We start from the raw sequence: 12,269 nt of genomic DNA on the forward strand, positions 1-12,269 counted from the left end.
TTGCATCTGCATAAAGCAGATTTTTAAATGCCATTGAAATATATTGATGGCATTTTAGGCTCTCCTTGCAAAGGTATAAATAGTAGACAAGAGTTGAGAATGAGGTCCCTGCATAATCCTGAGAAGCAATTCCTTTGTTGCTGTTGCTGCATGTCCACAGTGGGCAGTTCTACCCCGGTTTCCCTGAAATTCACATTTGAATTGCCCAGAGATATGACTGGAGTGCCTTTAGGGTTTGGCTGCAGTTGCAGAGTGGCTTTTTACATGATTTTGCAGCCTAAGTACTCAGGAGTTTTGGAGCGAAATTTCTTGTGATGTTTAGCTTAGTAAACAAAGGAACTTTGTTTTCCAATATGAAGGTTATTTCTGGCATTATAAATCTGGCTAATATCTCTTTAGCTGACATGTCCCATAATTTTAATTTGTTTTCATATTGCTGTATGAAATAATTTTAAAATGAAATCAAGAACAACAATCATGCCAGATAATTATTTAAATTAGATATTGTTAATGCCTTTAAATTTTTATATTTTGATAATAAAATTAAATTACTTTTCATGAAAAATGAATTGAAAACTCCTTTAAGGAGTCATATTTCTGTGGCGACTGGAAATGACTGTGAAGCTCTTTGAATTATTTTAAACAACCTCCATTCAGAGAAAAAGTTCAGGAATTAAAGGACTATATTCACCTATATTCTATAAGTATTGCCCTTTTTTATCATTCACAAACATAAATTTCACTTATAGCAATAATAATTTTTTGATAGCTGTAACAGCTAGGATAACTTGTATATTGAAAAATATGAAAATAATGGAGAACTTGGTGGCAGAAGTTTTTGTAACCCAGAGGACTGCGCTGTACAGCAAAGATACAAGGGATTGGAAAAATTGATACATCTTTGGTTTGTCGTGGAAACGTATACCAGATGTTAAACCATTTGAAAAGTCTGATCTTGTATTTTATTTATAGGGTGTGCAGAGTTGAGTGTAATTATTTGAGATGAACCTTTCTAATTCTGATTCCCTTCTGTTTGTAAAGTACTGCTGGACAGCTTGGTTGCTTGTAAAATCGATTTTCCATATATTATTGGCGATTTTTCAACACAGATTTTTGAAAGGAACCTACAGGAATTGGGTGTCAAGCTCTCATTTAATTCAGAGAGATTTGAGGATACTACTGGTTTAGTATCCTTTAAATTTCCAACCTTTGCGTATGTTTTTTGTTCACCATGGTTATCTTGGTAAGGCACAATATATTTATAGTAATAACTAATAAGAGAAGAATGTTTTATTTTCAATTTTGAAAGAAGAAAATGCATAGATCTTGCCTAAGGGTTTGTACAAGCTTTTTCTTGAGTTAAATGCGTAACAGGAAATTCATGTGTTTTAAGAATGTGATAAGTTAATCTGATTTCTTTCTTCTGATTTCTATCCAAGAGATTTTGAATGATGCAGAATTTTAAGCTGATCCATTTGTCTATTTATGGCTTGTATCTGCCAATTATAGTACCAACAAGTATTATATGTTTTCTAATTTCAGCCTCTTCCTACTTGAAATAATGAGTCTGTTTTTCCTTGTCGTGCTGCTGCATGAGGGTGAAAGAACATGTGAGGCAGCAGTGTTTTACCCAGTGTCTACAAGTGAAGATAAAGGATCCATTTATCTGATATTTGATAACAAAAGTTGCAGCTTCTCTAATACAAGCAGTAGATGGCTGAATTTTCAAAGTGTGCGTGTTTTGTATGAAGCAATATATTCCTATGTAGTGGACGACTGGGCTGCGGGCAACCTCGATCTTGACCAGCTACAGCTGTAACCTTGCAAAAAGACAAGTAAACAGCAAGGAGGGAGTGGGAGTGAGAAAAAGAGGAAAACCAGCAGCAGATAGAAGGATGTGTTTTCACACTTACCAACACAAGAAGAGCCACCAGCTACCTATCAGGAGGCGAGCTAAGGTGCGTGAACAAGAGCAAGAAACCAATGAGAGATGAAATACAGGTGCGTGGACAGAGGAAAAAAGGATAAAAAGAACAAACTTGCTTTTAATAAAATCCTTGTTTGCCAACTTTCTGTCTGAGTGTTCTTAGTCTGCCGCATTCCTATTATAGAATAGTTTGTGTTTCTGGTTCTGTATGTAACATATATCGATGTAGGAGCTACAGCTGGGCAGAAAATTACTTACACATGAAGAAAAGTTACAAAAACTGTTATAAAAAGAAGTAAAGTGAGCTTGTGTTACACTTAGTTGGATTTTTCTCCAGCATTCTTTTAGTCAAATTTTGAATATTTACAAATCAAAATGCATGTTAACAGCAGCTCCTCCTTAGTGTATTTTTGGTGCATATGATGGTTTCCTTGAGAATAACAAAAAAACTTTAAAGATTTTGTATTCTCTTCATCTCTTTTATTCACTTTCTGTTTTTTCTTCTCAAGGAGAGACAGAAGGGAAAATTTCTTGAATAAGGAATTTAGAAAACCTCTAGAACACCATCCAAGAACATTCACGTCTTCTCCAGATGTGCGCTCTGCACTCTGAAGCAGGGACTGTGGTTTGGTATACTAAGCAATTTCTATATATTGTTATGTATGGCTTTTGGAGGAAACATTGGTGACTCAAATATATTTCTCTTAAATTTATGTAGGATTTTGTATAGTTCTTGAATAACTGAAATTATATTACTATTTATATAGTTGGTCTGGAAGGTGGATAGATAAGGCACGTAATACTGACTCTGATAATCAGTGTGGAGTGAGACAGCGCCTCTTGCTATTTTTGTCACAGACTGCAGTGCTAACTCTTTAATACTTTGCAATTAAAAAAACTCATTTCCTTTCATGCTAATGCTTTCCTGTGGCCTGTCTCAAGACAGATAATTAAAAGCAGTTGTACTTCACCCATGAACCAACTCCTTAAGCCTATTTGCAACATTGGAGGGTTCAAGAAAGGAGTTCAGTTTCTCTGATTTATCTACAGCGATTTAAAGCCACACTTGCAGTGTCTGAGATACTTTAACTGGTTTTCCACCTATTGTGGTCTGAAGGGAATAGTTGGGTTACTTAACCCATAGGTTTCTTTAGGATTCTCATGTGTTTTTGTCAAAGTAAGTATATGACAGATTTAAAGTAGTTGATGGGAAGCTTTTTGTTAAATGCATTTTCTGCTGGTGTTCATTAGAATAACAGGATATAAACAGAAAAAAAGTGTTGGGGACCTGAAGTATATGTGGCTGTACCCTATAAATAATTGCTACAACTAGTTCTTTCAGATTTGTAAATGTTTTATTATACATATATATTTTTTACTCTTATAGTCTGTAAATGATAGTGGCTCCTGAACACAGACGTGTATCCTGGCAGTGAAATGCCTGCTGTCACACAGCTCTGGGTTGAGATCAAGTCCAGCTCTCCACTTCCTTTTTCCACCCTTTGCAATTCTTTTGCTGAGTACTGTGAAAAGGTTTTTTGGGGAAGAGCTTTAGGGTGACACAAAATGTTTCTGCTTTCAGGATTTCAGGCATACTAATTTAAAATGTTCTTGCAAGAACATCTTCGTTAAAGAAGTAATTTTAGTAAAGAATAAACCATGAATGCATGTAAGAGCAGTAAAATACAAAAGGTTTTTATGGTGGAGTCCAACAATTAGGAGGCAGAGGAGAAAGTAAGTGTGATATCATGCACTGCTAAACTCAATGTGTTAGATTTACACCTTCATATTGCCAATGAATTAAACTATTTGATGATTGCTTTTACAGAAAAACACCAAGTAATTCAAATGTGGTTTAAAATCATATTGTATGGAGACAAGTGTGCTGAAACAAAAAATACAGCTTGAGAGAAGAAATCAGTCATGCTTAGCGTTTGCAGGCATACACACTAAAAAACATTCTTAGAGAATTGACCACCCTACTGTTGAGGAAATATATTGGAATGAAAGGTACAGTTATTCAATTTTATAGCTTAGTTAAAGTCAGATATATGCAATTTCTGTCCTGACCATCACTGCTAATACAGAAGTCTCTTCAGATAATTAGTGGTTTATCTATTTGCTGCTTCACAGTTGGGGTGGAGGCCACCTCTGAAAGGCCCAAACAAATCCTGAAACTTACTAATTGACACAGATGCTAGTGGCATATTTCCCTTTTCTTCACCTGTTGTTAACATCAGAAATGCGTTCTTTTTTCCTTAGGATTTTCAACTCCTTTTTTGTCCTCACATGCACTCTCCATTATTATACATCTGGTTATTTACAGTTACTACATTTAGTGTCCTAGTTATTTTTGTAATAGCCTTTTATATTTGCCATAAAATACAATTTTTTTGCCCCTAGTATAACTTTCAATAACATGTTGCTGTGTTGAGTCAGCTTCATGTTTTCCTTCCTTCAGCCCTCTTTATTTTTATATTTTTTTTTTCATTTACTATTTAATCTCTACCTATATTGTTATCCTTTACCACATAACACTGGGGGTTCTTCCTTTGATTTCATTAATGTGCCTCTTCCTTCAAGATTTATATTGTTTTTGTTTCCAGAATCTGTTTTCTGTGGCTTCTGTTTCCAGGCTTAACACTTCAACCATTTGGTGGATGGGTTGGTCAGAAGTTAGTGTGCATTGCAAGTAAAGATAAAATATCATCTGCCACCCATATGGCAAATCTCAGTGAAGGTCTGAGAATATGTATTGTCTCATGGTGAAGACTATTAGTTAGTTTAATAACAAAGATGTTTACATTAATTCACTTTGAAAAACACTAAAATAACTGAAGAAAGCTAATAGAAAGTTAACTGGCACATGAATATCAATAATATCTCTCTATTGCCTTCTTAGGTTTTAATATTTAGTAAATGTCCAATTTCTTAAGCATGGATAAAAACTGGTTACAATAGCCCGACTAAGATATTTTCCAATAAATAAAAATGAGTTCTTTGATTGAAGAATAGTAATTGACTATTGCATATAATAGTGTGGCCCAGAGCAATTTTACAATAACTTTCCAAGTGCTTGCAAAAAAACCGATACCTCCCAAAAAAACCCAAACATGACTTTATTACTTTCAACAAATGCAGTTACTGCATTTTTTAATGCATTTTTAATGAGCTATCAATAAATTTTAGTCCATTAGATGCAGATTTTAATTAGCTGTGATCATGATTTATGTGATTTCTGACTTGCTATTTACAATTTCTAGCATATGTTGCCCTTGGCAAAATAAACATACTTAATTTATAGCCAGTGGTGAGCAATTATTTTTCATTCTGGTGACACTAAATGTCACTAAAATTCTGTCTGTTTTAAGGTTCCAAATGCACTGTTCTGTTTCCAGAGCTTGCAAATGTGTTTGTGTTGTTTTTCACTGGGGAAGAGTTAATTTTCTTTGTAGTGGCTGGTATGGGACTGTGTTTTGGATTTGTGCTGGAAACAGTGTTTTTAGGGTTGTTTCTGCTATTGCTGAGCAGTGCTTCCACAGAGTCTACTCCTCACATTGCCTCATCAACGAGTAGACTGGGTATGCACAGAAAGTTGGAAGGGGACAGAGCCATGAGAGCTGACTCCAAATGATCAAAGGGATGTTCCATGTCACATGGTATCATACTCATCGTGTGAAGTTGGGGGAAGAAGGAGGGAGCAGGGCAGGGTGGGAGGGGGAGTTGTTTTCCCAAGTCATCATTACATTTGATGAAGCTGTTCTTCCCTGGAGATGTCTGAACACCTAATTGTCTATGAGAAGTGGGGGATGTTTTGCTTTGCTTGCATGTGCTGCATGTGCTGCTTTAGCATTACCTCTTAAACAATCTTTATCTCAACCCATGAGGTTTTTTCACTTTTACTCTTCCAATTCTCTCCTCCATCTGGTGGGGGGAATGAGTGAGTGTCTGTGTGGAGCTGTCAGCTGGAATTAAACTGTGACACTGTTACTGTAATATGGAGTTTGAGATCCCTAACTATCAAGGACACATGTAAAGCCCAAGTGATTTATCATGTTAAGGAACTGGAGGCATCATCTTACCAAGCATGACATTTGTGTTGGGCTTAGAACCATGAATGAAGAACTTATTTCCACTCCCTGGTTCTCAAAGACTGCAGTCCATGAGAAGTTTTGTGATGCCTTGGCTTATGGATGGTTTTGATGCTGTCATGTTTAAGGGGCTGTAATCTTTTCTTTGAGACAAAATGGACATAATTCTTTATATTTGCAAGGACTTTGATGGAGAAAAATAAGGAACTGAAGGAAGAGGGATAAAGGCAGTTACTGACTGTTATGGAAGAAGGCAAGGGAACATATGTTTGTCCTTAGTTTTTCAAACATTATCACTTCACCACCCTCTTAGCCCAGTTCTTTTCATGCCACAGTATTTCTGATCAGGATCTGTTTGTAGTTTCTTTCCAGTTCTTTTTCAGTCCTCATGCTGGATGCAAGTTGACTCTGTCAGGTTCAGTGTTTCTATGCTACTTTTGCTTGTGTGGGATAGGTGTACCTATGCTCTCCCTTAGATACAAACTTTTTAGTGAGATGTGCACAAAGTGGAGCTATGCAAAGCCTGGCGATGTCAAAGGGAAGCTGAATTTAGCTGCAGTAGTTTGATGTGGCATAATCTTTACAGGTTTGACATCACCTGAGGTTTGCCAAACTGCCATGTGTACCAGCACAGTGCTACCTGCAACAACTGGATGGTTTTGTACCCAGGTGACATTTAAGGAAGAACATCTGTCAGTTAAGACAGTAGTGAAAATGTACTTTTATAAGTGTCCCTAATTAAAGGTGAATAGTCTGTGTTTTTTTTCTAGTCTTAATTAAAAAAGGTGTTATCCAAATAGTCTCAGGTCTACTAGCAGGGCAAATAAAATTCGGTGCTAAACTTAATGCAGGGTTAAAGCTTACAGCAAATGAAAATCAGAGATTTTGTCATTATGAAAGTAATTGGTTCACAAGCTTGATAAAGCTTGGAGTATTTTGTTTCTGGAGAGACTCAATCACAGAAATTTTCCATAGTACCATATGTGAAGTATGTTGAAATATTTATAAACTTACGTTCAAGGAATGCAGTTAGTCAAATCAAGGCAAGATTTTGAGAGGCAGTCTTGTCTTGAGATGTGTGAAGAATCTTGACTGTTTGTGCTCAGCCACTTTGTCGCCAGGACAGAGAGATTTCTCTGAACAATTTTTCCTGCACTCTGTAGGCCTTGCTTGCCATGGAAGTGTCAAGCGTGTATGTTTATACTTATAGACTGTGTGAAAGTATGTGATGCTTATACTTGTTAGCTGTGTGTCTAATTATAAGGTTTGAGAACATAATATGTTTATAGAAAGAAAACCTTGAGAAACTGAAGATAATGAAACACCTGCAAATTTAGTAAAACCCTAAAAGCAGATTAATTAGAAAGAGGTTTCTATGCCAAGGATGATTTCAGATCGCGTGGACAGAACATCAGGTCCAATGAACTGGAGACATGAGACGCATGCACAGACTGAGCTATCCAATCACCTTGTTCTGAGCATGTACCCTGAGCAAACTAAACTGTATAAAAGTTAACTGATTTAAATAATAAATTGACATATTTGCCGACCATAATGGCCTGTGAGCATTATGTTCATGCCTCCCCATCGATACCACTTTGAGTCCATCTCCCACAATGGCACAGTCCACACTAGTGAAGCTCCCCCTCTCTCGCTCCTTTCTGCACCCGGGGCCGGGCTCAAGTGCCCGGGACCGGGCCGCACCACGTGCATGCATTCCAGGGCTGGCTGGGACTGCGCCACCACGTGCACACGTTCTGGGGCTGAGATGAGATGAGACAGGGAGCCCGGAACACACAGAAGAGAAGGACAACTCTAAACCTGGGCAGATGGAGCTCGATCAGCCCTGTAAGGCCATCCATCTAAGAGAAGGTCACTCTAATTAAACCTATGTCCTGAGGACCTCGCTGCCACCATCCAAGCTCGCTTGGCCCTGGCAGATGAACCTTAGGATTAAAGGGGGGGTTCAGTTCTGCGCATACTGTGTCTCACCTAAAAAATCCATTGCACAGGCTCAAAGGCCTTACCCACATTTGCAAAGCCCTGTATCGACATCTACAAATACAGTCACACAAAGATCAAAAGACAAAGGCATATACACCTGCCTCCAAAGGTGTACCCAAATTAACTCTAGCATGCTGGAACATCAGAACCATGCTCAATTCTGCGGATAGCGGATGTCCTGAGCATCAGTCTGCTCTGATTGCCCATGAACTGTCATGTCTCAACATTGACATTGCTGCTCTCAGCGAAGTTCACCTTCACGAGGAAGGCAACCTCAGAGAACATGGTGCCAGTTACACACTCTTTTGGTCAGGTAAGCCCAGAACTGAAAAGCATATCTCAGGAGTCGGCTTCATGATCAAAAACTCTATTGTTCCTAAACTTGAAAATCTGCCAACAGGTTATTCTGACCGAATTATCTCCCTACGCCTCCCACTACACAACAAGCAACACGTTGTCTTCTTTAGTATATATGCCCCAACTCTCCAAGCTGACCCTGCCGAAAAAGATAAATTTTACACTGACCTGCGCTGCCTTACACAGAAGGTGCCTGCAGATGATAAGATCATTATCCTTGGTGATTTCAACGCCAGAGTAGGAAAGAATTTTGAAGCCTGGAAAGGAATATTAGGCAAGCATGGTGTTGGAAGCTGCAACGATAATGGTTGACTTCTGCTAGAATTCTGTGAGAAGCAACAGCTCACCATCACTAATACTATCTTTCAGCAGAAAAATAGTCTGAAGACAACCTGGATGCAACCTAGATCTAAGCATTGGCACCTCATTGATTATGTCTTGGTGCGATGGAGAAATGTCCGCGATGTCCACCACACCCATGTGATGCCCAGCGCAGAATGCCAAACAGACCATCGACTGGTGCACTGTAAACTTAACCTCAATCTTAAATTTAAACCTAAAAGGGGCAGTATCCCAAGGAGGAGACTCCAAGTTAACAATCTCCAATCAGCCACAGTGAGAAACAAATTCCAGGCTAATCTTCAAACTAGGCTTGATAACCATTCCACAAATTCTACAGATACCTCTCCTGTAACACTCTGGCACCATATTAAAAACAGCATCCTGCAGTCCTCTGAAGAAACCTTAGGGTTCTCCCTCAAGAAGAACAAGGACTGGTTCCATGAAAACAATCAAGAGATCCAGGAATTGTTGAGGAAGAAGAGAACCGCTCACCAAGCACACCTTGCACTGCCATCCTGTCACGCAAGAAAAACAACCTTTCATCTTGCATGCAGCAAGCTCCAACAGAAACTCCGTGACATCCAGAACAAGTGGTGGATCAGTCTAGCTGAAAAAACTCAATTATGCGCAGACACGGGTGATCACAGAGGGTTCTATGAAGCCCTGAAAACAGCATACGGGCCTACATACCAAGCTCAAAGTCCTCTACTCAGCGCTGATGGTCAAATGCTTCTGACAGATAAAACCTCCATTCTGAATTGATGGTCTGAACACTTTCAGACCCTTTTCAGTACTAGCCATGTAGTCCAAGACACAGCCATTCAGTTCATCACACAACTCGTGTTGGCCTTTTTAGCCACCAGCGTGCTTGTAACAAACGTGGATAGAGCCCTTCCCAAATCTTCATTCTCAAAGCCTAGCCATGAATGAGTCCCGAGTTACATATGTTACATGTTTTGGGCTTTGGATACTCATTAAATTACTACTGTTAGCATGCATATGTCCTTATTAATATATATAATATGTAGTGTATCACACTTATTAATATGGAGGAAAATGAAAATAAGTTTCTGAAAGCGCAGTGAGTGCAAAATTACAGATGGAGCAAAAAGTCTTTATGCTGACACTAAGCCTAATTATTTCAGCTTTTTAAATGCTATTATCACTGAGCACCTACATCCTAATTTAGTTCTGAACTCACGTGGATCCAGGTGAGCTGGGGGGATTGTCACAGCAAGTTGATTTGCTCTCCATACTCCAAGGTGTAGGGAAAGGGGATGGAATGGAAAATGGTAATTTTATATTTCTTCACACTGAAATTCCAAAAAGTCTTTCCTTGTTTAAGGAACTGGTGTACACTTTTATTTGAGGATTACTCTCCGAGAAACTTCCACGGAGCTCAGAAATGTCCAGCAGAGGAGGGACTGATGTGTGCTGAGAGGGCAGAACAGTCCCTATCACAGAGTTTTGAGGGGTCCACTTGCCTCATATCTCTAAAGTTTGTAGTAGATGAACCCAGAGAGTACTGAATGGTAGGTTAAAAATTGGAGGTAAAACAGAAATATTTATCTGTGAGATATTCATGAAGATCTATAAATACAGTAGTTTTATGAAATAAATGAATATAGAATCATAGAATCATTCAGTTTGGAAAAGACCTCCAAGACCGAGTCCAAACTTTGACTAAACACCACCATGTCAACTAAACCACTAAGTGACATGTCGAGTTGTTTCTTGAACACTTCCAGGGATGGTGACTCTCCCACCTCTCTGAGCAGTCCATTCAAATGCTTGATCACCCTTTCAGTGAAGAAATTTTTCCTGATGTCCAGCCTGAACCTCCCCTGGCACAACTTGAGACCATCTTTTCTCATCCTGTCCGTAGTTGCCTGGGAGAAGAGACTGACACCCACCTTACCACAACTTCCTTTCAGGCGGTTGTAAAAAGCGATAAGGTCTCCCGTGAGTCTTCTCCAGGCTAAAGAGCCCCAGCTCCCTCAACTGCTCCTCATGTGACAAAAAAAGAAAGGAAAAATACTTTTAAAATGCTGTAGAGAACTCTGACAGAAAAGATGTGGATTTGAGGATTTTTTTTCAGGAGGAGGAGTATGTGCTAAACATTCTTTTCTACAGTAGAGAATAATTGCAGGTGTCATAGGTAGAGGAGGGCATACAGTTCTTTCTTTATCACTGTTACTCTCAGTTCAGGTAAACATGGCAATACAATTTTAAGACTGCACCATTTTGGGGGGAAGAAAGACTCTTAAAAAAAAAAAGCAAGCTAGAGAGCTTTCTGATCTTACTCTGGGAGAACACATGAAACTGGTGTTTCAAGATCTGTCACAAATTACACTGAGGAATAAAGACCTGAGGAAGATTACAATCTGTCTTGACACAGAAAATATAAAATAGAATTATTTCTTTTCCTTTTAAACACATCAAGAACAGCAGTGCATCATAAAGAATAGAAAAGATAGAATTAAATCCTTGAGAAATTGAATCTAGTGGAAAAGCATGAAAAAATCAGTTTTCCTTCAACACAGAGTGTGGGAATGCACTGAAGTACAGATTGCTAAAGTGTTATGCAAATGATCCAACAAACAAGCAGGTGGAAGAAAAATATCATTATTAAAGTTATTTAAGATTTATTCTTCTCTGAGCAGTAATATTCAAGGAAGAAAGCTGAAGAAGAGAATTATGAGAGGAGGATGATGTTTCCTTCTCCATGATGATGAAGAATTAGGCAGGAGGACACATTTGGATGCAAACAGAAAGGAGTAGGTAGAAGGTAAGAGGGGGAAGAAATCACGTCAGGGGGGATGGGGTAGAAAGGGGGTGGAGGTAGAGTCTTTGAGTGTCACATGAGAGCCTCGTTTGGGGAACATGGCAGTGCAATTGCTTGGCTTTTAAAGGGACCCATTAGACAGAGACAATAGCTCTAAGCGGCATGGAGATGAGCTTATACTTTTTGGTGAAAGCAGAAAAGGCTAAGAGGTGCGGCAACAGGACATGTTCAATTTTTGGGCAATGGGATATGAGACTAGGCCAATCCAGCTGTTTTCCCAGGGACTGAGCAGTGTTCTGTGACTACCAATTTAACTGTTATCATTCTAACTCAAAAAAAGAAATCCTATGGAGTATTGGCAGAGTGTAATTATGCATACCTTTTATTGGTGACTCTTGCTGGTGTAAAAGAACCAAGACAGAACAAATTAAAAGCTCTATAACTGCAGAAGGCTTGTCTCATAGGCTCTTTCTATCCTGGAGTATAGATATAAACAAAGAGTTTATTTTATTTCTTCTTCAATTTTCTTTTTTTTTATTTTCTTTTTTTTAAAAAGAAATTAGTGATAAAATTAGAAATAAAGCTATTGCCTTGCAAAATGATAAAGCAGAAAAAAACTGTGATGTTTATCTGAAAAGCGATGTGTATGTTTGCAAAAAAAGTGCCCTTTAAGGGATCAAATATGTAACTGTAAATTTATATGTGAGTGAGAGAATTCTGTAAGCATTTATGTAAACAGGTAAATATTTTTATTGTATATATA

Source organism: Pseudopipra pipra, chromosome 4 (assembly GCF_036250125.1).
Source record: "Pseudopipra pipra isolate bDixPip1 chromosome 4, bDixPip1.hap1, whole genome shotgun sequence".
Classification (NCBI taxonomy): Eukaryota; Metazoa; Chordata; class Aves; order Passeriformes; family Pipridae; genus Pseudopipra; species Pseudopipra pipra.